The sequence below is a fragment of the Cryptotermes secundus genome, unplaced genomic scaffold (assembly GCF_002891405.2).
Source record: "Cryptotermes secundus unplaced genomic scaffold, Csec_1.0 scaffold627, whole genome shotgun sequence".
Taxonomy (NCBI): Eukaryota; Metazoa; Arthropoda; class Insecta; order Blattodea; family Kalotermitidae; genus Cryptotermes; species Cryptotermes secundus.
The window spans coordinates 117,843-140,373 of NW_019733843.1; the positions used below are offsets into that span (position 1 = coordinate 117,843).

Genomic DNA, 22,531 nt, shown 5'->3' on the forward strand with positions numbered 1-22,531 from the left:
TTATTTGTCGCGATATACGCCCGATACGCGACAATATATATATGTCGCTGCTCATCTTTAATACTTTAATACAAAAGTATTAAAGATGAGCAGCGACATATATATATAATATAGAAAATTGTACATTTTAATAGAGCGAACACGTTTGCAGACCTTACATTTTCCTCCTTTAGATACAGACATGAGTATGAGTATGTGGCCGATATGTTAAAACCGTTGTCCTACTGGCCCTGTATTGTGTATGGAAAGATGTGTTCCTTGAGATTTAGGACACAGAAGTAGTATTTTAAAAAATATTTTCCGATATCCTCAGAACAGAAACATTATATTCCAGGGGAACTGGTTCCATCATATACGAATATTGGATCTAGACTACATTCCTTACTCACAGATGCGTAACTTCATGTGGGAGAGATAACAGTCGGATAACAGAATACTAGAATTCCATTGTTTTGGAATGTAACGTGTTTTCTAAAACAAATGTTGCTTTTGTTAGCTGCATCACTCCCCGTTTCCTTCCCCCTTATATTTAAAACCTTTATAAATCAGCTACCCCTTCGTATGGGCTTCACCTGGCCAGATTTATTTTGCCTCATGAAGAAGCTTGTGTTTGGCATCAGCTCCCAGATGTCTCTAGTAGCGCTGAAGAACAGGCCAAATGACGACACAAACGAGCCAGACTGTTCACAGAAGATTAACAGACATTCACCAAATGGCAGCTTTAAACATAGTCACTTAAACCAATGGAAGAAACACTGTGGTCTAAAAAATAACTAGCAGTTAATTGTGTTTAAAGTTAATGTAATCTAACCATGTGTGTATCTTGCGTTGTTTTAATGTTTAATTAATTAATTCGCATAGTGGTGGGTGGAGTCCAGTTGGGTCCACTCGGCACGGCGGCCACTGATTGGCTTATTGTACCTGCCCCGGGTGATTATGATGATGGAGAATTTGGTGGATTGAAGATTGGCAAGGGAAACCTAAGTACTCGGAGAAAACCTACCCCAGCGCCACTTTGTCCACCACAAATCCCACTTAACCAGACCCGGGTTTGAAGCCAGCGACTAACCGCTTGAGCTATGGCACGGCCTTGTTTTAATGTTACTTTCCTTCACGGCCTTCCCTTTTGTAATTTCCGCCTGTATGTGTTTATATCAAAGTACCTACCGCCCTCAGTTTTAAAACTTATTCAAACAAGGTTGTCTACTCTTAAAAATAAATCACGCTGTATCGAATTTACTCAGCATCCCTGAAGATGGTGACAATATATTCCTCCGAAACGTCAGGTTCTCTCTGACCCATACGGCTTTACATTCCAGAATAGTCTCCTCTTCATCTGTGTGTAAGCAAAGCTCCAAAAGTAGGTACCATAAAGTGTAATTTGTATCCTGTGGAAGCAAATCATAGTTTGTTAAAGTCAAAACAGAACACCAATATTACAGGTAGATTTGTCTTCGATTGGGTAAAAAAGAGACGCCTATGTTTCTCGTCATTAATCATATTTAACCTCGAGGGAAAGGGAACGTCTTCCTACCATCGATCTGAAGTACAATTACCGCAGGAATAAGGAATTACATTCGGAATATTTAAGCACATCCTTGGGATAATTTATGCGTTAGGGGAAGAGTTTGGAGCAGAACCCTGAGATTATAAGAACTGGGTTCATTTGTAAGGTGTAAGTTGTGCACCACGCCCCGGGCGCCACAACGACTCCTGGCGCCATCGCTAAGGTACGTGGGCTGCAGAACAGCACCTTTCAATAACCTATACTTTACGGCTTCATGAACAGTTACGTGAAGTAGCTGCAGTAGCCATAATGTTTCGTAATGTATCTAGCGAGGTACCTTACAGAGCTTTCATTGAACAGTGAACATATGCTTTTAGCTCACTTACCTATTCAGTCAAGTTTTATTTTAGAGTAAAGAATACTTCTTTGTGTCTTTACGCTCTTGTTTCACGATATCTTGAGAATGGGAGGGATGAGAAATGTATGCAGACGTTTTTGGTCGCAAATTCCGTAAGGAAGATATGACTTTGAGACCTAAGTATAGATTGATGGGTGATGTTAAAGTGGATCTTAGGAAAATGGCGGGCTGTTTAAATTATATCAAGCAACGAAATATGAAGTTCTCAAGCATCAGGGTGTAAAGATTACTGGCCCTAGGATTTGATGCCGTATAGTCTGGTAGATTGATACCGACGTTTTGGAGGAACTTTCTGCCTCCATCTTCACCAGACAGTCCTCGAACTCCATAAAAGGAAAGAATTAATTAACTAGTTAAACTTTTCTCTGGAAGGCTTCTGCTATGTGGAAATGATTAATTGACCTCAAACTTCAATGATTTTTCTGTGCTACGTAATATATATTCGCGTTATTTTTCATGTTTGCAAGAGTGCATTTCTCTCACCAAGATATGTTATCTCATAAATAATAATCTATGATTTACGGTTCCACGTTAAACATTCCGAGCGTGGTAACATGAAATTTTAGATACCAGAAATAAATTAATCGTGAACAGCGACGGTGAATGGGTGATGTATTTTCGATAATTGAGTATTTTATCGTACATACTATAGTTTCCGATAATGGAAGAAAGTGTTTATTGTTTTTATTATTTATGATCACTGAAAGAGGCAAACGGTGTATTGTTCGGTGTATCCGGTGATAAATGGATCTTTCTGGATATTACACACATTTCATACAAAAAGGTAGAGCATCCCTGTAACAGGCCATAAAGGCCCACAGGGTTGTGAGACGTCGAGACTCCCATATTTTCCAGAAAATCGGCTTACAGATGGCGGTGATGTCACCCTTACGCGCCGGTCGCCCTTTACCCCCCAGGAAGATTCCTGTTACTCATTTCTGTTAGATGTTGACGAGAAGCTGATTTGTTTAGTTAATAGGAAGGGTAACCAATTGCGGAAGGAAGCAAGTTTTGTGATGAATAACGATTATCGTCCCAACTTGTTTCCTTCTTTGCAAGTTAAGAATTTTTAAACCTGCCTTTCCTTCTTTTTGATTCGCTTATGTCTTTTTCAGGCGGTAAGTTTTCCTTATGTGACACACGCAGACATAGTGTCTCTCTCTGTCTTTTCCCCTTCCTCCCATTTCTTGCCTTCACACCAAGGAGACATTTTCGTCTCGGGTCATTTAGCAGCAGAAGGGAAACAGCCACCAGCGAGTATCGAACAGTCTTCCTGTCACATCAATCAAGGAATCCTTCCCCTTAACCGCTCCATGTTTCTTCTTCCTGATCATTCTTCGTCGCTCACGTGTTTCTTCTGGATCGTGTTATTGCAGGAATGCACATCTGGAAGTATGAAAATGTTGTTATCCAGTTACTCTAAGGTTTCCAGCGTCACAATTAAAATGCTTCGAAAATGAAGCATGTCCAAACTCCATATTTGAGGGGGGGGGATAATGTAAGGTCTATTTTTCACAATCTGCACCATTCCGTTTTGATATTGACCAAATTCAACCCTCTTCAGCTTAATGTTTCTATTTATAAAACTGAATTTAGAGATCAGAGGATCTTTGAATATACTTTATGATTCATTGCCATCGGTAAATGAAATTCGCTCTGTTTCGGCTCTTAACTTTGTTTTTGTGTAATTTCATCTCGTGCACCTCTGTCACTATGTTTCTTCACTACATTCACGTCCGGTTTCCTTTAATTTTTAAGCTAGGTTCTTTTCACACAGCGGGCACCTGCTATTTCTCGAGTATTGTGTTCGTACTGCGTAGGTTTTTGTTAACTCTATCCAATTTACTTTTGTTTCGGCAGTGTTTTCATTTATTTATCACTGTTCTTCTTCGGTTTCTCTTTGTCCCTTTTGTGTATTCGTCTTTATTTTCCTTTTCCGTTGCCGTTCCTTTTTAAACCCACCTTTTTTATCTTTTGTTCTCCAACATCATCCTGAATTTCTTCAACGAACTTCCTTTAGTTTTCCACGAAATAAGCTACGTCGCAAGGCACCCGAGGTCATAAAAATTCGAACTTGGAGTTGTAGGGAAAGGCGCTAGCTTCAGTTCTTCTAACGCCATCTTTTGAAACTGTGGCTTTTCACACGTTCTCTCGAGTTGCCACTGGCTAATGACAACATAGTAATTTAAGATAGTCTACTGCTGCTTCCTGCATCATCCAACCATAATCAGATTTTGTAATTGTGGAACCGTATCTAACTCGATGCTTGGTATCTGCATAATTGGTGCACCATCGTTAAATAACATAGGAAACAGATTATACAATTGGTCTTCCATGTTATGACACCTTGTAATCTTGTATGTGGTTACTCTGTGCTCTTGAGTCAGCAACAGCAATGACCAAGTGAAATTTGCCTTCTCTTATCCGGAAAGTTATGTTCAAGAAGTTTTGTTAATATCACACCATGATGTATCCGTGGTAGTAATGTATTGTTAAAATACGCCCACACTAATTAAATATGTTAATGTTAATAATAATATGAATATTAATGCTAATATTACATAATCAAAAGGCAAAGGGGTATCCGAGGGGAAGAAAAGCCTCCGAGATATTACACTGACCATTTTAACGGCGAAGCCCGTCCATCTCGACGGACAGGAAGTGGATCGCATATAACTTATTAATCTGAGCACAGACTGTACATTCTTAAAGAATAAATTGAAGGCTGATTTGATTCGTGTTAACATACACATCAACAGTAAAAAAAGAGGCAAAGCTGTCCCTGTACCAGGCCGTGGAGGCCCATAGGTTTGTGAGACGTCGAGGCAGCCACATTTTCTGTAGACAATCGTCTCACAGATGGCGGTGAGGTTGTCTGAGTTACGAGCCGGCCGACCTATACCCCCAGGAAGATTCCTGGTATTCATTTCTGTTAGAGACTGAGTCGACCCCAGGGCCATAGTGCGGCTGGAAAGATTAGGTGAATTGAGATTCCACCTCAACGGGACTCGAACCCGCGACCTTCCTGCTTGTAGCATAGTGCCTCAACCAACTACGTGATATACCGTATTTACGCATGTATAGGCCGCACATTTTTTGCCAAAAATTCAAGAGGAAAACTGGGGTGCGGCTTATATTCGAAATATTCGAAATCACACTTCATTTAAAAAAAATTATATTCATAATTAGTAATACAGGGTGTAATACTCCTGAAATAATATTCCAAGAAAATTATTTTGTCTATAATTTCTGTCTGAAAATTGTGCTGCGGCCTATACACGCACGCGGCCTATACATGCGTAAATACGGTATTACACAAGAATGGTGTCAATGTTCTAGGTTAAGTTTTATAACTCTCACGTAATTGGATTCTAAGTAAGTGAAATTCAGTGGCTAATTTATTAGTTTAGTGAGTTTTCTTCTTTCGCAGAGAATATATAAAAAGGAAAAAGGAAAGCTAATTAGTCGTTTCGTGGAAATTCTTTTTGACCGAAATAATTATTCAGTGCCAAATGTTTGAGACCAGAACTTACAACTATTTAAGTTCGCTTTGAGGACTTGTCTTCTTCCAGAATATTCCACTTCTAAGGTTAAACAACACGGCCAACGGTAGCCGTGACGTACGGTACAGTGACACGGCGCAGCATCAAAGGAATTGGAGTTAATTAATTATTCGCCGAAGTGTTTTACTTCCTCCAATCTTATATAATTATTATTTGAAGAGAAAAGAATGGGATGGTTGGTAGGCGCAAGATAAAAGTACTCCACTTCGGGGGTTGGGGGGGAGTGGGAAACTAAAAACATTAACAAGCTTCTAAACGTAGGAAGCTTATGTTTTTGAAAATTAATTAAACTACCGCAAGTTTTGAGGCAAAGCGCCGCCTCAGTGGCATAAGGCGCCGTAAATGGTAGTGTTTTCTGTGGACTCTGAAGATATAAATGTGTTTAAAATTTTTCCTTACCTCTGTGATTTGTTTTTCTCCTACGTTTACGCCATTTTTCTTCTTCGCTTTTAAGGTGAGGATTAAGAATTAAGGAGAACTGGGAGAAATTTTTCCCAGGAAAACTGAAAGTATGCCTAATTTTATTTTTCTGGATTGTTTTATGACACTGTATCAAGTGTAGTGGATATAGTAAGTGACCGTTAGTGAAAGAACATGCGTTTATATGAACACGTGCTTGAAGAAGCAGTGTCATATTCGAAGACGTATACAATAATTCGCGTGGATTGTTAATATTGTCATTTGTTTCAGGAGTTGTGGCTATAGACGGGGTTTGGATTGGTGACCAGTTATTGCACCTATACACTCAATTCGTAGCTCTAAGTAATTATAACACTGTTGCTGGTTTCCACGCTACAAATCACTAGGACACGTTAAGTCTTCTCAGTCTTCACTAGTCGTATCCTAGCAACGGATTTATAAGTCTCACTGTAACTGTAGCACGCATAAATTCTTTGAATTCAACGCTAAGTTTTCTCTTCACAGGCTGACCTTCAAGTCTCAACTGAGCTCTCTGTCAGAGTCACAGTTACTTTACGACTGATGGCTTACCGCTAATCAGTTCGTCTTGGCGCCAAGCCCCTTGAGACCCACGACCAGTATTCTTTCCAACTGAACACTTGTGGATATTGTCCTTATGTAACACCCTCTATGACGAGAGGATGGGTCTGTCGTTTACAATTGCTGCTGGACCTCGCCAGCGAAGTTCAGATATTGATAGCGACGTGAAATAATCAACCCGAGTGTCTCAGTATTCGCCCTAAGGATGTTAAGTCACTGCAATCACACCGAACGAAGGTTCTGAGCTGCTAGTATTTTTCTATACATGAAAGTGCTGTTTCTACTCTCGGCCTGAATGCTGGCTGTTCCGAGTTCGATACGTTTTGCGGGTTCTCTCCATACGCAGTTGAGAAGGCGTCATGAACTAAACAAAGAAAGGTCAGTTGCAGACAGGGTAATGCACCTCGTGTTTCTGTGGGGGATCATTTGAATGTGAATTGGCCGTGTTCGATAGAGCCACTCTGAGCCGGGATAGCTCAGTCGGTATAGCGACGGACTATGTGTTGGACGGTTGGGGTTAGATTCCCTGCAAGGGCAGGATTTTTCTCTGCACAGCTTCCAAACCGGCTCTGGGGCACACCGAGCCCCATATCCAATGGGTACAGAAGGATCTTTCCCCGGGGATAAAACGGCCGTGGCGCGAAACTGACCAATCATCTCCATCTAAGGTCGAAGTCAAGAATGGTGGAGCTATACCTCCACTATCCCATACCTCTTCGTGGCGTAGTGGAAGGAGAAAAGAATTGGCCGTGAAGGCCCATAGGATTGTGAGAATTCGAGGCTCCCACATTATCTAGACAATCGGTTCACAGATGGCGTTAAGATTGTCAGCCTTGCGCGCTGGCCTCCTTTTACCACCAGGAAGATTCCTGGTACTCATTTCTGTCAGAGGTTGAGTCGACCCCAGGGCCATAATGCGGCTGGAAGGATTAGGTCATTTGAAAAAAATCCACATCGGGACTCGAACTTGCGGCCTTCCGGCTTATAGTATAGTGCCTCAACCAACTACGCCACTGCGTGCCCCCGTGTTGTAGTGAATAATTGCCTAATTAAGTGTAGCGACAACTTTGCCTTTTACCTACAAAGTTGCTGGTAATGAAGTCTCTCTATGGAGTTTTGTGCATAGTGAAAAAGTGAAGAGAACGGGTTTGTCCGTCGCCTTGACTGAGGCGCACCTATGCTGTCGTAATGACGCTCTCTATAAGTACAATTAGACAGAGCTTTGTATTGAAACTTCTATATTAAATCTGGTATAATATACAGAGCTATTGTTAATAACTTGGATGATAAGATATTACTGTATTTTCGAAACGGTTACAGATATAAGCATGAAATAAATTTGGAAAAATCATGGAAAATCATACAAGTTTTGCAGAGATGTTCGTTTTGTGCTTCATTATTTACTCGCCAAATGTCGAAGCGATATTCGAATTCTTCCGATGTACCCCGCAATTGTGACCCAGTCGGCGTTGTTTATGGCCTGTGAAGTTCAGTATCGCAGTTCTCGAAGAGACTGCGGCACCGGAGGGTTGTGTACCTGGTCTTTCACGTATCTCCATAAGTAGAAATCGCATGGAGTAAGGCCCAGGGATCTTGGGGCCCAAGAACCGAATCCTGCTCCTCCTGTCACAAGCAACATTTATGCCTTTTGCAATTGAGACGCCATTTTCCTTTGACAGAGATCGCAGCGCCACTTGCGGTTGATATTTGAAAATCAGTGATACCAACGGAAACCTAATAACACAGTTATTATGTTTTGGGCATTATCCATCGTCCTTTTTTTTTTATTTAAAACAACATTTCGGAGACTATGTCTCCGTTTTCAGGTAAAAGCTTACCGAATTTGGCCCAATCGTTAGAGGATAATGTCCAAGAAGACAGTAATTGTATTAACATACCATGCCACAGACGTTTAGGAAACTTAAGAGTTTCCTTGCTATTTTCAATTTGTTTCATAATTGTATTTCTAACCTTGTCGAAAAAACACTAATTTCTTTCTTTCAAGATCATTTATAATAGCCCTGTATTTTAGCTTATAGACGTTCTATAATTATTTATAACCCTGAACAAAAACAGTAGGAACAAACAAATCTAAAACAAGAAAGTTAACCAAGAAAGAGAACATGTAAGTAAAAGGGAAAAGAAAACATTCCCTCCCACCTATCGTTTGTTTTCTCAAACGCGAGGCACGGTTGATAGCCGGACACTCTAATTGTACCCGAGAAATGCGACCCACAGCATGATTTTTGTGTTTTCAACATGTGTACATTGATAATGAAATATCTTTATATATTCACTTGATCAAGTGATTATAGACGGAGTTTGGATAGGTATTCTGATTTATTGAACAGTTTACAGATCGTGACTACGTACAAGCAACTCGAACGCTTTCGCTAATCCGCAGTTCACTACAGCATGCACTAAGTCTTGCTCAGTCTGGTGTGTCTTCACCGATTGTCTCCTCATAACACTCCCCACGCCGTAACTCCCTCATCTTCCGTGTTCCACGGCTACGGTCATCGCTGGCTGTCACCTGTCTCACAACTAACTCGACCTTGCTACGCAACGACTTACAACAATAGAGGCTCCGCCTCCTCCCACGCCTCCACCAGGGGCGATCGTCGGCGACGGCCTCCGATGGGCCTGTCTCCAAACTGCTAACAACAGACTCACTACTCTGGACTCCTCTAAACTGATTGGCTTGTGCCGTTGTTCCTTTAGATATAGCCTCGGGACGGACCCAACAGAAAACCCCGCTTCCCACAATTCAAAGTCAAAGTCACATTGCGACTGACGGTCAGTCAGTCAGTCAGTCAGTCAGTCAGTCAGTCAGTCAGTCTTGGTGTCGAGCCCCATTTGGGGCTCATGACCAGATATTAATTATTAGTGTTTGACAGCTACAGTCTTGTTTCTGTGGGGCGCCTTCTCTGACGAGAGGACGGGTCTGTCTTTTGTATATGCTGCTGGCCCTTGCCAGAGCAGTCTTACTCGGGTCCGAGTCCCTTGGGACTCGCGACCATATTTTACTGTCTCAGAACTGAGACCTCCCTTTTCGTCGCCTCCTATGACTCGCAGGGTCACGGTGGAGGTGTTCGACACCGCCTCCACACGGGATTCCCACAATTCCTCTGTTGTTCCATGACTTAACTATCGGTGCAGACCTACAGAGAACATGGTTCCTAGCGGTACTCCCATTGGTTGCGTGGCATGATGTATTGCATTGTTACGTCATTGTTTATTGTGCCGTAACCTAGTAACGGACGTCTCTTCTGGTTAAACTATTCCGGCTTTCAGCGGACTAAAGTAAGCTTAATCTATAACATATAACGCTTAGGCTTTGCAAAATTGTTCATTTTCCCGTATGTAGAAAGGTGGAAGTCATAAATGTCTCATGAACAGAAAGTCATGCCTTAAAAAAAGAACTGTGGATAGGTCAGTGACACTGTAAAGATATCATATTATGTGCGTTCCACAGTGGCCTTAAAAACTGTCATATGAAACCAAACACCAGTTAAGTTTTCCGTATCACTAGCTCGTATAACAACTTGCAGAAACAATTCCGTTTGTTTCACACATAAAACTCGGGCTTAATGGTCGGTAGAGTGGAAACTGAATGTTCGATTTAATGGTCCCAAACATTGCAAATATAAACTGTCATTGACAGCGATTCAGAACTATTAACACCGGGTGCATCACAATTGTTTTTACCACGCCTCAAATGCTTTTCTTTTTATTTTGATATTTTAATATCAAAGTGTAAAGTAAAGTAAAGCTATCCCTGTACCAGGCCGTGAAGACCCATAGGGTTGTGAGACGTTGAGGGTCCCACATTATCTAGACCAGGGATGTCAAACTCAACTTGTACAGAGGGCCACCTCAGCCCTATAAGTAATAGTCCAGGGCCGCACTTCAAAATAGAAATATACATTAGATTTTGATACAAGGAAATTTAATTCTATTTATTATTTAGGAATAATTTCAATATAATTACCTAAAGTCACATATCTTACAGTTTTAACAAGCAAGAGAATGCCATTTTTGACAAGTATCAAACAGCGTTTCAGTATGTAAAGAGAGAGATTGCACAAGAAATTATGTTAGAAATAGCAAAACATTGAATTTCCTGCAGCCTGCTAATTTATTGTCTGCGTGAGACTTCTTGTCTTCTGGTCTGTTGGAAAATTGTCTTCACAAAAAATATTTCTACTAAAATTGTAGTATTGATTTTAATATCAATTAGCTCTAAAAGTTGAGAGGCCGCATGTTTGACACGGCTGATCTAGACAATCGGCTCAAAGATGGCGGTAAGGTTATGAGCCTTACGCGCCTGCCACGCTTTACTCCCCAGGAACATTATTTAATTAATTCCTGGTACTCATTTCTGTTAAGAGGCTGAGTCGACCCCAGGGCCATAGTGTGGCTGGAATGATTAGGTTAACTGAAAAAATCCAATGACCTCATCGGGACTTGAACCCGCGACCTTCCGGCTTGTAGCATAGCCCCTCAACCAACTACGCTACCGCGTAGTTCGGAGCTCGATTGAAATCCGTGAATTCGTTCAGGGATAGAGAACACGACATGAGGATGATGCATCATAGTTTCCTAGAAAGGAGAAGGATATCCGCAGGAAACACTTCTTACCCCTTACCGTTGCAGTACAGCAGGAGTTGCCTCCGCGAGAAACAAATGTTCAGCCATGGCAATGAGACGGTCATTGGCCCGAGCAATATGAATGTCATTGAAAATGTCAAACGACACGTGTATTCTTCATGTGACACATTACATCACAGGAAATTACGTGGTTTTACAGGGAAAACATCTGTGTCAGACAGGCGGGCGCCAGCGGAACAAATGATAACCTTATCGTTGCCGGTCGTCAGCAAAAACTTGCCACTGCACTGCGCTATAGACCGGCTTCTACGTAGTACAGCAGAGTTAATTGTACAAGCACGTATCTGGACCCGCTAATACAGGGACCGACGGCACACTTCAATCATCTTAATCCCTTTGTATTTAACTTAATAGAGATTAATTTATACAAATAATCAAAATCAAAAATCAAATAATCAAAATAATCTACATACCAGACAGATATCAACGAGGTAGATGTTGATAATAACGAAGAAAATAACAATGTGTTTTATAAATGTTAAATTTTAGACTGGGTTCAGTGTGGCAGCAACGTAAGAGTATACACCTGATGATGGCCGTTAGAGGCCGAAACATGTAGTGTATAAGAGAACAAGATCAAAGACATATAATATATACTGTTTGCACTTGGGACGGAGTTTGTATCATTTATCATTAATTTATACGTAGATGTTTATTCATGCCCGCATTAAATCGTACTATTGAAGTATGTAAACGAAGACCAAAGAAAGTAGTATTTCTAAATTAGATGATATGTATGCAACCGCAGAGCATTAGCCTTCCAACTATCGGTAGCTATAAGACTGAAACCCAAGAATACAGCGTTTATTATTCCTAAATTTAAATGTTAACATGATATAAAAACCCTGACAATTATATTAAACGTAAGTATTCTATGTGGGAAAAATTAAGAATGTTCTATAGTTATTGCATGTGGTACAAATCCAGAGGTCCGGGTTCGATTCTCGGCGTTACCAGATTTTCTGAGAAGTAATGGGTCTGGAACGGGGTCCACTCACCATCGTGATGATAATTGAGGAGCTATTTCAAGGAAATAGCGGCTCCGGTCTAGAAAACCGAGATTAATGGCGGTGGGGATTCGTTGTGCAGACCACGTGAAACCGTCAATCTGCAAAAGTAGGCACTAACTTCGCTGACAAGCGGCGGTCGCTCGGTCGGTATATTTCGCTTGCGAACTAAAACCAAGGAATTTTTGTTTTTTGTTCTGGTACGTATAAGTAACCAGTGTGCTGAAAAGGGTCAAATGGAAATGGATGGGGTAATTTGTTTACTAATTTCTGTTATACCGTAGCTGCAAATTTTGCTAAAGTGCCTTGATCAAAAGAATTGGCGGTACAATTTTCTGTTTTATTCTCGAAACGTAAATTGTCACTATGTCAGAAAGTGCCCTGCCGTCAGGAACCGAAGTTCACGAATCCTTTTTCGAGAATTCTACTGTTTTTTCCTCACTTTTATGGGCAGTTCATAGTATGTTGGTTATTACATTGTGGAGTCGTTAGTCCCACACCTGATCTAAAAGTTTGAGGACCACAGTTGTAAGCTGTTCGCACATTCTCAATAAAGCTACACATATGAAGGCCGTGTTCTCCATCCGCAACTTGAGGACGCCGCATGACATACTGTATAGTAAGTAAAGAGGATCTTATTTGTGTACATCTTAGAGAGATAGGATGGAATGGTATGGATTGGATTGATCTGGTTCAGGATAGGCACCTGTGGAGGGCTCTTGTGAACACGGTAATGAACTATCGGGTTCCATAAAATGCTGGGAAATTCTTGAGTAGCTGCAGAATTGGCGGCTCCTGCAGAAGGGCTCAGCATCATGAGTAATGTAATGTAAAAAAAAGTAAAGATCGACTAACTTATGGTCAGTCACTTTTGATAAAACGGAGTAGGTTATGTAAGAATGATAGTCATGTAAGATAGGCTTCAAGGGACAGGCTCGATCCCTTACAACGTTCTCTCTCGTCCTTGCAATTTTTCATACTTTTTTTTGGGGGTGGGGTCATTCAGTCACTCTTTTCCCCCATTCGTGCCCCTCTGTTCGCTTGTCCAAATGTGAGGAAGTTGCTGGAGAAAATTAAGTGTGTGCTGCTATCGAACCAAGTCCATTCGTCACGGATCCGAACACGCAAGAGAATTCTGGGAGGTCTGGCTAATTCGCACCTACACTCATCGAGAGATGAGTCCAATTAGCATGCGCGTTTGGGTGTGAGGTCGCAAACGTGGGAACATCGCGTGTTAAGGAGTCGCTGATTTATAAGTGTCTCTTTGCAGGTGATATTTAAACAGGGTGTTGGGGAGGGTGGGGTAGGTTGATGAAGAATATGTTTATATTATGCAGCAATTACCATAAACATGATCCACTTTTTTATATAAACCATATCTTGCTTGCTATAATTTTCAATGTATACATTTAATAGCGTATAAATTCTAGAAGAAATATGGCATAAAATTTGGGGCACAGTCTTAGCGTGTTGAACCGACCAGTGACAGGTCACACAAACCATGGGACGCGCACGGAATTTGTAGAGATATATAAAGTAGCTGCCCGTATGTAAACTGCAATGAAGATGACATGAAAAGCAGTTAAATGAAATGAATCAGAGATTCCCGTTTACGGGGGGAAAAGAAAACTAATTAAAGGTGGTATTTCTTACAAGGTAAGAATTAGTTTTACATCGTCACGATTATATGCAAGCCACATTTTCGGCTGAGCTCTGTTTTACCTGTATATGGTTTTATTCTAGTCTTTTGTGTAGCTCAGTTTTACAATTTCTATCAGCCTCTAACAGAAGTTAGTACCAGGAGTTAATTAAATAAATTTCCTGGGGAGTAAAGCGCGGCCGGCGCGTAAAGCTGACAACCTTACCGCCATCTCTGAGCCAACTGGGACACTCAACGTCTCACAACCCTATGGGCCTTCACGGCCTGTTACAGGGATAGCTTTACTCTTTTTTTATTCTAAATGTACTGGCCCTGTGTGCAGTTAATTAAGCACTATGTCATGAAGACGTACTAGGAAGTGGAGGTGTAACTCCATCATTCTTGGCCTGGACACTAGAAGCAGACGATGGTCAGCTTCACGCCTCGACTACTTTACCCGAGCTATCTTGGCACCCATTGCATATTGCTAGGTTAATTAATTTTTTAGTCTACATTTCCTCCATAGGGATATTTTAGGCAATATCGTAATGAGCTTAGGTTGTATAATATTAAGCAGACTTACTGAACGTCAGTAGGCCTAAATGAATTTATCTTAATAAATGTAAGAAAAACAGGGGGCACGCGCTAGCGTAGTTGGTTGAGGCAGAATGCTACAAGCCGGAAGGTCGCGGGTTCAGGTCCCGATGAGGTCATTGGAATTTTTTCAATTGACCTAATCCTTCCAGCCGCACTATGGCCTTGGAGTCGACTCAGCTTCTAACAGAAATAAGTACCAGGAATTAATTAAATAATTTTCCTGAGGAGTAAAGCGCGGCCGGCGCGTAAGGCTGACAACCTTACCGCCATCTTTGAGCCGATTGTCTAGAAAGTCTGGGATCCTCAACGTCTCACAACCCTTCACGGCCTGTTACAGAGATAGCTTTACTTACTTTTTACTTTTTTAAATGTAAGAAAAGCATTAACGCGGTAATGTTTAATTAATATTCAGCATGAAAGCATATATTAGCCCAGCGAGAGGTCATAAAGCCGATCACAGTGGCTACGCGGTCTAAGGCGTGAACTGCCTTCAGTTCGTTGGTTTCGAATCCCCTCGAGGCATGGATGTCTGTATATGCGTTTTTTCTGTGTTTGTGTTGTCCTGTGTGTAGGTAGCGGCCTTGCGACGGGCTGATCACTCGTCCAAGGAGTCTTGCCGTCTGTGTAAAAATGATTACGAAACCGAAGAAGAGGCCAGGGCTGTAGAGCCATTGATGGATGAATGAAAATGAACGAGAGGTCTTCAGATACGCACATTCTGACTAATTTGTTTTCTTCACCTACAGCTGTTTCATCAGGATGCTGTTAGTGCCCAAATAAAGTGATTTCCTATTGTTTATAAACACGAATTACCATTTTAATGGAATTTATCTCATTTTGATAATTTTCAGTTTCAGTGACTGCGTTCCCAGATGTGCGCTGAAGTAACGACGCATTCGAAATTCCATTTATGTGCAATGGCGCCTGTAATCTTCAAGAAATCTGGAATTTGGGGTAAGTAATGCTATTCAAGGAACTGAATTAGAAATAATCCGTTTCATTTTTCTGCTTTATAACGTCTTACGATCGTTATAATATACGTAAAAGTCTAATATGTTTATATAAATGTCTGCAGAAGAATCTTTTAATAAATCTATCAGTCTCAAATTATGTACAAAGTTCTTGCCAGGAAATGAGTCATTCAGCGCTATAGGACATACATGTGTTACGGTCTCATCACGGAGAAACATTTTAAAAACCTTCCAATTGCATAAGTACGTGTATCTAGCCAATAGATCATAATTTGTTTCGCATACCAGATAATTGTACTGCGCTCTGCAGCATAGGTCACTTCTTATGAACTTACTGCTCTTTGTACTGTGCCGGGCTATCACAATAACGTAGAGCCTAAGGGACAGTCTGCTGGGATTCCCCTACTGCGGAGGAAGGCTGTCAAACTCACGCAGTCTCAATTCTTACGCGAAACCGATTCTCTGCCTCTGTCGCGTGTAGATTACTCACCACGTTTTCTCTCCTGCCAGAACCCTGCAGTGGGCACGCGGTGGCGTAGTTGGTTGAGGCACTACGATACGAGCCGGAAAGTCGCGGATTCGATTCCCGATGGAGTCATTGGATTTGTCAAGTGACCTGATCCTTCCAGCCGCACTAGGGCCCTGGGGTCGACTCGGCCTCTAACAGAAATGAGTACCAGGAATATTCCTGGGTGTACAGGCCGGCGCGTAAGGCTGACAACCTCACCGCCATCTGTGAGCCGATTGTCTAGGAAATGTGGGAGCCTCAACGGCCTGTTAGAGGGATAGCTTTTAACACAAGTGCGCCGAGGATAAGAATTTGTGGGGCTTTACGTCCACTCCGCCATACGTCGTCATGGTGGTAGGTACTTAGTGAAACACAAATACATATTAATCTTTTGCTATATCAGCCTGAATATAAGGCGAGTTTTATTTTTTTCCAGATACTGCTTCTTAGAAACAGAAGGTCGCTATAATTTACAATCTTTGAGAATAAATATGAGTATTAAGTAGCTTATAAGGAGTTCTGATTGCTAGTTCTACTGTCATGCCTGAAAATACTTAGAATTATATTTAAGGCATTGATTTCGAATTTATCATTTGTTAACTGGACAGATTTTACCTCTTCTTGCTCACAACCCTCGTAACTAAATGCATATCCAATTAAAAAGAATTTCCTTCTGGATTTTCTCCTTGTAGAAGTAAGGAGTATCTCTGTATTTGGGATAATGTGGTACTTTACCGCCACGTCAGGTACCAAGCTCTTGGGGTTCATAGACACGTACCCCCGTTTCAGCGTTTATCACGGCACAGGGAAACCACCGACGTTACCAAAAACGATAACATTTCCATGTTTTGTCCTACGTCTGCCTGATGATAGGACTCTAAGTTCGTACTGTTCGTCTGGCCTCTTTCACCATGTTTCTGTTTCGTATCAGTGGTCCGCATATCGCATTTTAACAGTTACTTTTCTTTTCACCACTACGAACTTGTAAGCACACATGGGGGAAAAAAAAACGTGGTTTTAGTCTGCAAGCGAACTATACCGACCGAGCTACCGCCGCTTGTCGTCGAAGTTAGTACCAACTTTAGCGAATAGTGGTCTCACGTGGTCAGCTCAACGGATCCCCACTGCCGTTAATTTAGTTTTTTTAGACCGCAGCCGCTATTTCCTTGAAATAGCTCCTCAATTATCCTTACGAGGCTTAGTGGACCCCGTTTCAGACCCACTACTTCTCAGAAATGAGAAATGCATACAAAATTGTGCCCTGAAAATCTAAAGGGAAGATGCCAGTTGGAAGATGTAGACGCAGTTAAGAGGATAATACTGAATTGAAACTTCGAGAATCGTGGTGGAAAGTTTTGGACTGGATTCATCTGGCTCAGGATAGGGGACGGATGGTTGGCTGTTGTGAACATTGTAATGAATCTTCGGGTTCCATAAAATGCGAGGAATTACTTGAGTGTTTGAGGCGTTTCTTTGCTTCTAAAGAAAGACTCTCTTCCACGGAGTTAACTATTTAGATATTCGTGTTCTAAATTCACGCCACCGACAATAACAGAGTGCGCGAAATGCAGACCTGCGCAGCTTGCAGAGAGAGAGACAGAGAGATGTAAATGTGTGTGTTTATCGCTAGCTTAAATACTTTCCTTGCATAAGTAGGCAATACGCGTTTCTGGCTGTTATTTTTTATCAGTAATTTATTCTTATAGTCCTGTTACTTGAAGATGTTAAGATAGAAAGGACAGATGGGTCTATGTGCTCTACAGCAAAGTACAGCGACTCTTTGTCTTTCAAATACTTGTCTCAACACCCGAATGTTTGGGGCAAGCTGTCTGTCTAAAAAAAGATGAGCGTCTTTTGGCGCTATCGGCTCTGGCCGTCCTATGGAACCATTAATTTTTATGTATGGTCCCTTTTTGGCACTGGAAGGAAGTTTGTCTAATAATTTTTAGAATGGATACGTCTGGCTAATAATAGAGTTTGGGGAGACCAAAATTTATCTTATACCACAGCATGAGATGTATTATATCGGCCGTCTTAAATTATGGGGTAAGTCTCAACTCTAGAAGGAGAGATTTCATATAGAGCTTTATTAAAGAAAGGCTGTCCTGTGTCTTATATAGATGGTTATAATAGTTCTTGAAGTTTCAAGTTCATAGCTTGCAGAGGAAATACCAGATTTTTATTAAGGTACTTGCTTATATAACTGACCCCTGTTCAATTTCGAGACAGAAGGGTTTGTGGTTAAAAAAATAACGCTGTATCAGGTATTTACTTTTGTTCGTTGAAGAGCCCCGGTTGTCTCTGTCCCTGTATAATTATGCAACTTTTTTATTGCTCTTTATACCCTTTTTCCCTTAATAGGAGAGCAACACGTTCGTCTGTGATGTTTGTATTGATACCGGACTACACGACGTCACAGTCTCACAATACTGTTCATAGTCACTACACAGAATCACAGATCTTTAAATGATCCTTAATTTGATGAAGATATGTTAAAGATATTTAACATTTAATATTGGGAGCACATAAAGCGATATTCTCGGATATAGAAGAAGGTGTGTTGAACTTCTAACTTCGCGGGCAGCATGACATCTATTGGCATACCTGAAATTAATGGCACTGGTCCTCAGTGACTCGTCTACATATAGATGTCGATTTAGCATCCTATTTATGGTTGTACGGAATACATTTCTATATGACGTACCGCTGTAATATATCGCGGACTCTAGATTATACTAATTAGGACAAATTGTTTCTGAAAAGTACTCTTAAATATCTTATTTCGGATAATGTCAAAGCCCTTAATTATAGATTTATGAAATACATATTGGTTTGCTTTCGCTGAACAGATTAATCTTTGGAAATTCAACTCGTAGGCTAATTATTAACCGCTGAACCGGAAACACTAGTTACCATGACAACAGGCATCTCTCATTTCCGTCTGTAAGTGGAACGGGATAATAAGTGGCAATTGATGTAAGCATTAAGTTGCAAAGCAATTCTGTACTGTTAGTGAACTTTAGCATGTTGGAAGCCACTGACTTATTAGTTAACCCTTATAACATCTCGCAAATATAAGAAACAAAAATTAATTGATTAGTAGATCTGAAGCTTCGAACTACTCTTCCTTCAACTATTAATCTGCCATGGGTAAATTAATAAGCAGTAGTCACGGTATTATTTACACGAATTTGAGAATTAAAAAATTATTTAAAATATTATATAATTATCGCTTAGTCCGGATTCGAATCTGTGACCTGTCAAACGGCATGCATGCTTTACCGCGACCAGACGCTCCCATTGGAAATCTTAGTATTTTTATTTCATGAAGTTTGGTGTATTCATGGAGGTAGAGAAATATGTTCTTCTGGGTAACGGTAAAGTTGTCCCTGCGCTTAACTAATTAAGCATTACGCCATGAAGGTGTATGGGGGAGTGGATGTATAGATCCATATTTTCTTGACCTCGGCACTAGCTGGAGGTGAGTGGTCAGCTTCACGCCCCTGCCGCTTTACCCTCGGGGATAAAGTCCCCGGTACCCATTGGATATGAGGCTGGTGGGCCCCAGAGCCGGTCTGCACGACGTGTAGATTCGAACTCCAACCCCTCGGTCGTCCAGCCCGTAGCCAGTCGCTATACCGACTGTGCTATCCCGGCTCCTTATAAGAAAATAATTAGTTTTGTAAGTGGTTACCCAGGATGAGCTTTGCTTGTTAAACTCAGAAGATCCTAGGCTAAATGTGCTGTTGACATTTGCTTCTTTAAAACGCCCGAATCCTAAATACCGGTACGGCACTGCATTTTCTACTCTGTCTGATTTCTTAGTTTGCAACCTCGTCGATCCGTAGACAACGTCCTTGACGTTTCTGGCAGTGAGAAAAAATTTCTTGGTTTTTGTCGTAACTTATGTAAGTGAAGTTTAAACATATTTTTGCCCTAGATAAATGCAACTCGTATTTGATTTAGAGTAATTGGTTGGTACCAGGTGTGTAGAACCCAGCAGCTGTTGTTTGAATAATGTCAGTGAACTTAACGGGTGGTTGGCTGTACCCAACTTTCTGAAAGACTGATAATGATAATTAAGGATCACTGAAAACCGGTTACCTAGTTTCCTGCTTTCGAACTCCCACCCTCTAGTTTTTGGAATTTTTATCTTTGATATTTAAATATCTATGTAAAGGGGCACTTTGCTACAAGCCCTAAGGTCGTAGGTTCGATTTACAATGAAGTCATTGGATTTTTCAATTTATCTAATCCTTCCAGCCGCACTATGGCTCTGGCGGCGACTTAGTCTCTTAACAGAAAGGAATACTAGGAATCTTCGTGGGCGTAAAGGACGGCCGGAGCGTAAGGCTCACAACCTCACCGCCATCATGTTCTAATGCATGAGGAACATGTTTCTCTTTATATGGGGTTTATGAGTATACATGCCAATCGCAGGTACTGCTCACTTTTATCCGACCTGCTTCATTGTCGACTTTAAAATACGTGTACTTAATTTATTGCGACTTAGGTATGGCTTCCAGTCTTGATTCTTAATGTTTTATTCCCCGAAATCTTTTATATCCTGACAGCATAACATGAAATTATTTTCTCAAGAAGCAGTTTTGGTTTGTGTTAACTAAAAATTGAATTTAACAATTAGTTTATTCTCTACTTATTTAGAAGTCTTAATCGCATATCTCAAATTACAGTACTTAATTTTAAAAATAAACTAATAAGATAGAGTCTTAATGCGATTTGAGTGCCCGGGATAGCTCGATCGCTATAGTTACTGGCTACAGGCTGGACGGCCAAGGGGTAGGAGTTCGAGTCTCGGTAGGGGCAAGATATCTTTCCTGTTCACGTCATCCAGACCGGGTCAGGGGCCCACCCAGTCTCCTATCTAATGGGAACCGGGGGCTCTTACCTTCGAGTAAATCGGCCGGGGCGTGAAGCTGACCACTCACCTCCAACTAGTGCCGAGATCAGGAATACGTGAATCTATACATCCACTCCCCCATAAATCTTCATGGCCAAGTGTTTAATTAGATCCACACAAAGCCAACTTTACTTTTATGTGTAATGAGAGTGAGAGTGGCCCACACGTATCTATTTTTTTTATTGCTAGTGGGGTGGGACTAAGTCCCTTGTACGGCGGCCACTTCTGGGCTATTGTACCAGCCCCAGACGTTAGGTGAGGGTGATTGTGGAGCAATTGGTGGAATGAAGAGTGGCAAGGGAAACCGAAGTACTCGGAGAAATCCTGCCCCAGCGCCACTTTGTCCACCACAAATCCCACTTGACCAGACCCGGGATCGAACCCGGGCCACCGCGGTGGGAAGCCAGCGGATAACAGGTTGAGCTATGGCGCGGCCAAGAACACACGTATCTAAACAAATAAGTTTATTTCATAGCTTCTATAACGGGATCGTGTCAACTGCAGGGGGTTATTTAGCTTAGATGTCTGCAACATAAAGTGACATTTTTAGTACTGAAAATATGGCCAACACGCCATCCTTCCGCTGATCATAATTCATACAAAACGTTGCTACTCGTAGATTCTGTTAGATCTTGTTAATATCCGCAAAGATCTGACTTCATTAAATTACCAAAGTATATTTGAACTGAAGCTTGTGTAAACAAGGCAGGACTGTGAGCCTTTTGTACCAATTAGTGGAACAGATAAGGCTTGATGTCGCCTTCAGGAGGGAGTCTGTGTGTGTGTGTCGTTTGGCACGCAGCCATGGCCATGATAGAGAATGTTTTACCAAGTTCAACATTAGTCGGCTGCTACATGCCCCCCCCCCGCGATAAACAGTTCCATTTTAGTTAAGCCAAGCAGCCTTCCCTTAAATTATTAAGACCTTCACTTGCTATGCAAATTAAGTTATATTTCTTTATGAAAGAAAGATAGAGGAAAAGGTTTCAGAATCGTATATTATTTATTGACCTTCTAATGGACTCTCTCCCTGTTATCTTCGAAGTTAAGTTTTAAACCTGTATCTCTGAAGAAACTGGTTTACAAGCTATGGTTCCGTGAACATGTGATGTGTTATGCTATAAATCTTGAGGTGCAATTAAAAATTTGTCTTATATTTGTTAGTTCTTTGTTTATAAAATATTTTTAGTATATGTTTCTGTTAGAATAAGAGCACACTTAGCACTTGCATGAACACATAAATGTACCTGTAAAGGGCCGTGGAGGTCTGTAAGGTTGTGAGACGTCGAGGCTCCAATATTTTCTACACACTTGGCTCACAGAAGGGCGATGATGTTGTCAGCCTTACGCGCCGGCCGTCCTTTACCCCTCAGGAAGATTCCTGGTACTCATTTATGGTAGAGGCTGAGTCGACCCCAGGGCCATAGTGCGGCTGGAAGGATTTGGCCAATTGAAAAGATCAAGTAACATCGGGAATCGAACCCGTAACCTTCCGGTTTGTAGCGTAGTGCCTCAACCAACTACGCTACCTCCTGCATACGTCTTCAGAATACTCTGCATAACGAAGAAGTCTGCGGAAATAGGCCTGTCTATAGTGACACAGTGTAATTTGATATTTAATTACTTTGCTCTAAAACTTACATTGATTGCCCTGCAGTGGTTGTGTAGCATCATACGATGTGATAAAATAATAAGATATAACTTATTTATAACTTAGGGCCTTGTTTTCC

General features: G+C 41.3%; 1 long non-coding RNA gene across 1 annotated transcript in view; it reads left to right on the forward strand.

Annotated features, from left to right (window-relative positions):
- The window catches only part of LOC111868254, a 222,009-nt gene that overhangs the window by 107,234 nt on the left and 92,244 nt on the right, over positions 1-22,531 (forward strand). The window contains exon 3 of the long non-coding RNA XR_002843483.1: positions 15,253-15,355. This is a non-coding gene — a long non-coding RNA (uncharacterized LOC111868254). The remainder of the gene's footprint in view (positions 1-15,252; positions 15,356-22,531) is intronic.